The sequence below is a fragment of the Coenobita brevimanus genome, chromosome 38, assembly GCF_032717465.1.
Source record: "Coenobita brevimanus isolate Jiangsu-jjx chromosome 38, ASM3271746v2, whole genome shotgun sequence".
In the NCBI taxonomy this organism is placed as follows: domain Eukaryota; kingdom Metazoa; phylum Arthropoda; class Malacostraca; order Decapoda; family Coenobitidae; genus Coenobita; species Coenobita brevimanus.
This window is the reverse complement of record NC_136991.1, coordinates 34,495,214-34,504,274: the sequence shown is the minus strand read 5'-3', so window position 1 is coordinate 34,504,274 and position 9,061 is coordinate 34,495,214. Positions and strand designations below refer to the sequence as shown.

The 9,061-nt window shown below is 37.7% G+C and overlaps 1 non-coding gene across 1 annotated transcript; it reads left to right on the top strand.

Annotated features, from left to right (window-relative positions):
- The first annotated feature begins 248 nt into the window (after positions 1-248).
- Positions 249-367, top strand: LOC145396666 (5S ribosomal RNA). Its single transcript, XR_013896825.1, has one exon. It is a non-coding gene; the product is annotated as a 5S ribosomal RNA (ribosomal RNA).
- Positions 368-9,061: the final 8,694 nt, after the last annotated feature.

Below are 9,061 nucleotides of genomic sequence, written 5' to 3'. Positions count from 1 at the left end.
CAAACAATATGTAAGAATTATGTAACAGTTGCATTAACAAAATGTAACTACAATTATAAGGCCAACACAATTATGCATTACCACAATATTATGTAACAATTCATAAAATGTTACAATTATGTATTACTACAATGTAACAATTACAATACAATTATGTAACAATTCACAATGTTACAATTATGTATTACCACAATTCTGTATTACCAGAATCATCTTACAAGTTAGGTGAAATATTAGACATTGCTAAAGGGATCGGCCATACCACGTTGAGTACATCGCTTCCCGTCCGATCAGCGAAGTTAAGCAACGTTGGGTCTGGTTAGTACTTGGATGGGTGACCGCCTGGGAACACCAGATGCTGTTGGCATCCCTACGTGTCAAGTGGGGTTGGTGGAGGATTAGTGCCCCTCCCTGTAAAACAATTAACTCTAAGCCCTTGGCCACCCCGTCTGGGATACATGACGTCTGGCAATGATGATGATGACTAAAGGGATAACTCAATATGTAATGTATAACCTAGCAGTATTACCATTGCACAATTATATGCGTATGTCTGTTATACATACACATCTTACAAAATGTCATACAACAACCATTGCATTTATTCAATTATGTATACAACTTGTTTAAAATGTAATATTACTTTATCATTGCAATTTACTATGAATATTAAATGTATACAATATTATAATCAATATTATGTACTAATAGATTAGCATATGTCAATGATAATTGCTGTCGGAGGACCTTCAGCGGCACGGCCGAGCAGTGTCAGGTCTCCATATTATAATTACAAATCATAATAGATAAATAGATAAATAGATTGATAGAGAGACAGATAGAAGCAGGAAGTCAGATGATTAGAAGGTATTGTGTCTGCGAGAATCGAGCAATGCTAAACATGCTTACACACTCTTAACTCAAGGAATGCTTTATAGGCACACGACAGCGCCTTGTGACCATACACACACATACACACATACTCACACATAGGCTTCTAGAACTTTCCAACCACAGTGTAACACACATGACACGACCCCTGCTTCACCAGAATTTAAGATGCAGAGGCAAAAGGAGACAAGCCATAGAACAGGCAGGTAGTAGGGAGAAGGGCTTAGCAAATGGAAGAGAGAGAGAGAGAGCGAGACAGGAGGTAGCTCGCGGGACTCTACTTTATACTTCACTCGTGTGTGAGAGACTTTGTTAATATTTCCAAGACAAATAAAAATAGTCCCATACTATTCTTTACCTCTCCTGTCATTGCATGACAAAAGGGAACCAAGATTATCTACTTACAAAGTTACTCACGTATAACAACCGCTCGTCCACAAGTCTAATATATATATAACTTCTCTACAAGTTTATACAATGTCCTTTGTGACATCTGAAGGTGAATGTAGGGAAGAGAAAAGTTATGGTCTTCGAGAAATATGAAGTTACTGAATGTACAGTGAGGCTGGATGAGGAGGATATGAAAAATGCGAGTGCGTTTAAGTACTTGAGTAGAGTGATGAGTAAGGATGGAAGTTTAGAGGGTGAAGTGTTTGTTTGAAAGGGTACAGCAAGGAAGAAAGGTTGCTGATTCTTTGAAAGCAGTGACAAGAAACAGGGAAGTGAGCATAGAAGTGAAAATGTTGCTGCATGACAGCATTGTGATACCAACTTCAACATATGGAAGTGAAGCTTGGACCTTGTTGGAGGGACACAAGAGAGAGCAATGGGAATGAATTGTTTGAGAGGAGCATGTGGAGTCACACTGGGAGACAGACTGACAAATGAGGAAGTGAAGGTGCGTTAGTGTGGATGTGGATGTGATAGGAAACGTTAAGAGAAACAAAATGAGGTGGTTTGGCCATGTGGAGAGGATGGAGAGCGAGAGGCTGACGAGGAGAGTGTATGTGAGTGAGGTGGAGGGGGAGAGAGGGGGAGGCCAAGGAATGAGCTGGAGGGATGGAGTGGAGAGGTACCACACATACCACACACCAAGACATACCACACACCAAGACATACCATACACTAGGAATTTATAGCACAACACACCACGACGCATTACACACCATGAAGCATCACAAACCAAGAGGCATTACACACCACGACGCATTCCATCAGGACACACCACACACCAGGACAAACCCCAAAATTAAAACCTTTATATAGAACACACTACACAGCCTGGTTTAGACAAAAAGAAAGAGTAGGCCAGGTTAAAGGACACACTTCTCAATTTCTCCACACCACAAACCATACAAACTGGCCTAAGTTAGGGCGCGTCCACACGTGCTCTCGAACATGTGTTGGCAACACGGCAGGCAACATGTTCGGGAACATGTTTGCAGCAGTATTTGGACAGATGTATGCAAACATGTTTCAGTGCAGCTTCGAACACTGACAGCAGAGGCGATGGGATAAGTGTGTCCATACCAGGCAGCTGAGACTTCATCATGATGATGCCAACATGTTCTGGACGCTGCTGTTCCCAACATGTTTGCAGCGTATTCGTTATTGTGTTGTTTAGCGCGCGTCCACACGTGTACTCAAACATATGTTGTTAACACAGCTGGCAACATGTTCGGGAACATGTTTGCAGAAGTATTTGGACAGATGTATGCAAACATGTTTCAGTACAGCTTCGAACACTGGCAGCAGAGGCGATGGGATAAGTGTGTCCATACCAGGCAGCTGAGACTTCAACATGATAGTGCCAACACGATATGGAAGCTGCTGTTCCCAACATGTTTGCAGCGTGTTCGTTATTGTGTTGCTTACATGTTGCCAACACTTGTTCGAGCACACGTGTGGACGCGCCCTTATATGTTGCCAGCACGAGTTCGGGCACACGTGTGGACGCGCCCTTATGCAAACAAATTAGTCTCTCTCTCCATATGTGTCTGTCTGTCTGTCTTACAAAGACATAATAACAGAGAGAGACAGAAAGACAGACAGACAGTCACAGATAGAAAGACAGACTGACACAGACAAAGACAGACAGACAGACAGAAAGACAAACAGACAAACGGAAAGAACGAAAGAGACAGACAGACAGACACACAAACACACACACATTCATCATAATGAATCTAACCTTCACACCAGTGGCGTACATAAATTTATCTATCTAAATCTATCTATCTGTCTATCTATCTACCTATCTCTATCTAAACTATATCTAAATCTGTCTATCTATCTATCTATCTATCTTTCTATATATGTATGTGTGTGTGTGTGTGTGTGTGTGTGTGTGTGTGTGTGTGTGAAGCTACAGAACGTGGTGAATGTTTTTGGTGTATCCGATAGAGCCAGGATTCCGGGGGCTTGAATGATGAGTGAATGGAAGCGTGGCCCACTGGACTGGGCAAATCTGGGCTGTCTGGACATTGCTACTCCTCACCCTGTCCTTGGGTGGGAAAGGAGGTCCGGATGATGATATATATATATATATATATATATATATATATATATATATATAAAATTAAGGCGAGTGTTTGTATGTTTGTTACCTATAAACTCGGCTCCCTTAGGGTCTATCCCCACATATATACATATTCTGAATAAGCATGATCCAGGGAGTGTTTTGGTATATAATTTATTAGTATTAATTGTATGCTCAAAAATTACATTAGGTATATTGGCCGAAGGCCCAATCAGCCCTCCGCAGGAGCTAGCCGAAAACGTAGGCGGACCTTTTCGGCTAGTGTGTGTATATATACTGTGTGTATATATATATATATATATATATATATATATATATATATATATATAGGGTGTTCGCAAAGTCATTGAGCTGTTTTAAAAAAAATTTTTAACCAAAACCATTAGGGATAGAATGGTACGTTTTTTTTTTTTGCATAATATAGAGTACACAATAGAGTTTTTCTTATATGAGGTACAAAAGTTTAATGTGGAATTTAGTTCACAGGAATTTAGATGTGCGCCATTTGCTCAACGAGAAATTTCCAGACAGATGGATTGGGCGTGATGGGCCGATATCGTGGCCACATCGGTCTCCTGACGTTACCCCCTTAGATTTCTTCCTTTGGGGCTGTGTAAAAGATGAAGTCTACAAGACACTTGTTCCAAATATCGACATCCTTCGTGAATGGATAACGGAAGCCATACTTAAGATCTCCGGTTATATGCTGCGGGTCACATGGCAAGAAATCGATCGTCGGTTTGGATGTGCTGAGGGCCACAAAAGGAGGTCACATTGAAGTTTTGTAACTCATAAGAGAACCCTATTGTGTATTCCACATTAAGCAAAAAACCGCATCATTCTATCCCTATTGGTTATCGTTAAATAATTATTTAAAACCACTCAAAGACTATACGAACGCCCTCTCTCTCTCTCTCTCTCTCTCTCTCTCTCTACGGTATATGGTATATATTTATATATATACTGTATATATGTCTATATATATACAGTGTACAACTGTAAATACACAGACAGACAGACAGACACACACACACACACACAGTATATATATATATATATATATATATATATATATATATATATATACTGTATATATATATATACCATCATCATCATCAGCCGTTTGAGTATCCACTGCAGGACCGGCCTATCCCGACCGAAGGTGGGACGATACAGCCAATATATCTCTACCAAGTGGCTTAGGCTGTCTGGTAGAGATTGTATGTAGGGTGAGAAGTGCTTGTAAGTGTAATTGTAGTGTTGGCAGCAAATATATATATATATATATATATATATATATATATATATATATATATATATATATATATATATATATATATATATATTTTGTTACATAGCCTATGATTTCATCATCCTTTGTGTAATTTTAACGCACAGTTGCTGCATGTTTGATCACGAGCGTGTTCTGCCTCAGTCCCCCCCTTCTACCGTTATAGTAGAGTAAGTCGTTCTCTCTGTTATACTTTGCGGGATTTTCAGCTCTCTGTCCCCATGGCTTCATTTGCGCGTCCCTCTTACAAGTTGTATCAGGCTCTCCTGGCCCCTATATAATAAATTTATGTTACGAAACAGAGAAAGATAATGTACACTTTAAGTGAGAATACGAAGAGTCACTACTGTCCCGTAAAGTTCCAGGTTCAAAACAAAAGAGTTAGGTAAAATTACAAGTTAAAGTTTAATGCTTAAATTAACAACAAAACATTCAGGACTCATAAGGATAATGTAATGGCAAAAACAGGTTAAATATATGGTTAACTGCAATAGCCTCTATTAACACGAAATTAGCAAGAATAAATTTATCTAAGTCAGCCCTGATAAAATGAGATACCAGATAATACTCAGTGAATGCCAGATAAATAATTACAGATACAAACTATTATCAAAAATAACCTACATAACCCAACATTAATCAAAAACCTCACTAGGCCTTAGAATTAACCTTATGCTACACAGTACAAGAAAAAATGCAATAACAGTTATACTCAAATTACACACAGCTGCTAGATGTCAGTAAATTTCTTGACCGTTTGGTTCATGCTAATCTTGTAGCTAATTTATCAAAGTGTGAGTTTGGTCAAGCTAAAGTTCAGTACCTTGGGTATGTAATTGGTGATGGACATGTTGCACCACCAGGAGCTAAGGTTCAGGTTATAAGTGATCTTCCCAGACCTAAAAGTAGGAAGGAGCTACAAAGATTTTTGGGAATGGTAGGTTATTACAGGAGATTTGTTCTTAACTTTTCTATTCTTGTATCACCACTTACAGACCTACTGAAAAAGGGAGTTAAATTTGTCTGGACCGATAACTGTGAATCCTCTTTCAACAAACTTAAAGCTATTCTATTAAGTCAGCCAGTGCTCGCTACTCCAAATTTTGCTAAGCCTTTTAAGATGGCTGTTGATGCAAGTGATACAGGAGCTGGGGCTGTTTTGCTGCAAGAGGATGATCAGGGTATTGAACACCCTGTATCTTATTACAGTAAGAAGTTCACTCCACCTCAAAAGAACTACTCAACTATTGAGAAAGAGCGTTTGGCCTTGATTTTGGGTTTACAGCATTTTTCATTTTATTTGTGTTCTGGTTTTGACCCCATAGTCATTTATACCGATCATAACCCACTGAAATTCCTTAGTAAGTTTAAAGATAAAAATCAGAGATTGACAAGATGGAGTCTACTTCTTCAGGAGTATTCATTAGACATACAACATGTCAAGGGGAAAGAAAATGTTATTGCAGATTGCTTATCTAGACTTTAGACAGATTGTTTTAGAGTAATAAGAAATTTCCTTTGTAAATTTCTTTTTCTTTGTGGGGAGGTGTTACATAGCCTATGATTTCATCATCCTTTGTGTAATTTTAACGCACAGTTGCTGCATGTTTGATCACGAGCGTGTTCTGCCTCAGTCCCCCCCTTCTACCGTTATAGTAGAGTAAGTCGTTCTCTCTGTTATACTTTGCGGGATTTTCAGCTCTCTGTCCCCATGGCTTCATTTGCGCGTCCCTCTTACAAGTTGTATCAAGCTCTGCCAGCCCCTATATAATGAGCTCAGTCTCTGCATCATTGCCACTTAGATCTGCTCCTCATTTTGTTCACATCTCTGTCCTCCCCTGTACAGTTATTATTATTGTAAGTGCTCAAGAAATCTCCAAACATCTAGCAGCTGTGTGTAATTTGAGTATAACTGTTATTGCATTTTTTCTTGTACTGTGTAGCTTAAGGTTAATTCTTAGGCCTAGTGAGGTTTTTGATTAATGTTGGGTTATGTAGGTTATTTTTGATAATAGTTTGTATCTGTAATTATTTATCTGGCATTCACTGAGTATTATCTGGTATCTCATTTTATCAGGGCTGACTTAGATAAATTTATTCTTGCTAATTTCGTGTTAATAGAGGCTATTGCAGTTAACCATATATTTAACCTGTTTTTGCCATTACATTATCCTTATGAGTCCTGAATGTTTTGTTGTTAATTTAAGCATTAAACTTTAACTTGTAATTTTACCTAACTCTTTTGTTTTGAACCTGGAACTTTACGGGACAGTAGTGACTCTTCGTATTCTCACTTAAAGTGTACATTATCTTTCTCTGTTTCGTAACAATATATATATATATATATATATATATATATATATATATATATATATATATATATATATATATATATACTGTATATATATATATATATATATATATATATATATATATATATATATATATATATATATATATATATGCTGCTCCAGACGATTTCATTGAAGTTAGGGCAGACCTCTAGTAGGCTATATAATGAAGGTGGTTATTGTTAGTGACGGCTACAGCTAAGCTCTTCAGCTAGATAATTCTGTCCTAAGTTGAAGGATATCGTCTGGTGATTGCAAAAATATAATACAACATTGGATTTATTAGTGACGGGTGTTAATGGCAGCTGTATCTAACCATTCTAGTTCGATGAGCCTCCTAATCTTAACAGATCCGCCTGGTATTAGCTAGAATAAATACAAAATAAGTTATCGGACTGAGCTGATTAAGCGTGATCCTCCCATGAGTTGTCTGTAATTCGGTAAGCATGCAGAAGAGACGCAGAAATGGATATGGAGAAAATGTCTGCATCACTGAACAAAGTCTACATCTTCTTACAGCGGAAAACAGAAATGGAGAAAATGAAATAGAGGGAATAAAAAGCTTTCTCTAAAACAACCCCTAAATATTCTTACAAGACAGAACGAAATGGAGTATTATAAAGGAGAAAAAAAAAATCCCTGGAACAAACCCTCAATTTTCCTTCCCTGTTCCCTAAATGCTCACCACCGTTGCACTAAATTTTCTGCTGACCAGAAAGAGAGAGGGTGAGGGAAAGAAATGTAAATCTGAGAAGCAGACTGATAAAGAAATTGAGAAAAAGCAACACTCCTTTAACAAATTCTACATTTCCGTAACCAACATTCTAAAGATTTCTCCTGCGCATAAACGTGCTGATGACCAGGCAAGAATTAGCTGCAAATGTGAGAAACGAACTAATGACTTCTATGAAAGCATTTTTTTTTTTTTTTTACGCAAAGCAACATTTATGCCTCTTTATCAAGGGTAATGGATTCTCAGTACTACGCATGCATTAGGTTATGTTTCACTTTCCACATACTCTAACATACAATAACATCTGAAATTAGCTGTTATTTTTATGTCTAACCGCATTCATCACAGTCTAGTGAGGGTATATACTGCACTTCAATATCGTTTTAAGTGCTAGAGATCAGGCCACAACTGCCGATGACCTCGTCTTTTTTTATATCATTGTGTCCACTCACCTCACTTTTCTTATACAGTCATAAATTAATTTTATATTACAGTAACCCAAGCAAGGTATCAGCCACTTGTTTATATTTCTCTTAATAGGAGCATGCCCGAAACACTGAAAGGAAGTTCAACTTGACTTGCACACCATTCATTAAATGTCTCTTTACATCTTATGGGCCATTTCCATAACAACACGCCTCAAAACTATAAGATAATTAAACCAGATCTTACCATAGGCCATCATCATTCAGCAGCTACTCCTCAAGGTTTATGGTTTGTATACAAGCGAAATACAGCTTTGGCTTATCTGATGTACCAGTGTCATGATAACTTAAAAAAAATGGAAAAAATATTGTCAAGTCAACGATATCCTCACTCTTCTGAAACAAGGAAATTAAAAGCTCTAGAAATGTGATGTAGCCTGACTCAACATAAAACTAATTTCACGCACTGCTGAAAACCCAGCGGAAACATTTTACAGGCGAGAGAGGCAAATGAAACGTAACATTACTTTTAATCCGGTTAAATATTTATGAGCCGGTTTAACTGAGCTGGCATTAGTCCAACCTACTCAGAAAATGGTATTGGAAACTGCACAAGTTGCATATACCACAATGTTTTATTTTATCCGGTAACACTCTCGCCTGCATACATGAGAATCTGTATATTCGGATAATCTAGGTTATTATCCAATTTTAATGCGGTTTATGCAATTTACCGGGTTATTAATTTACGAGTTAAGTGGGTGCTTTAAAATCAATTTGTTGTATTTAGAAAACAATTTGGAATACTTTGTACTAAAAACTTTCTTTCCC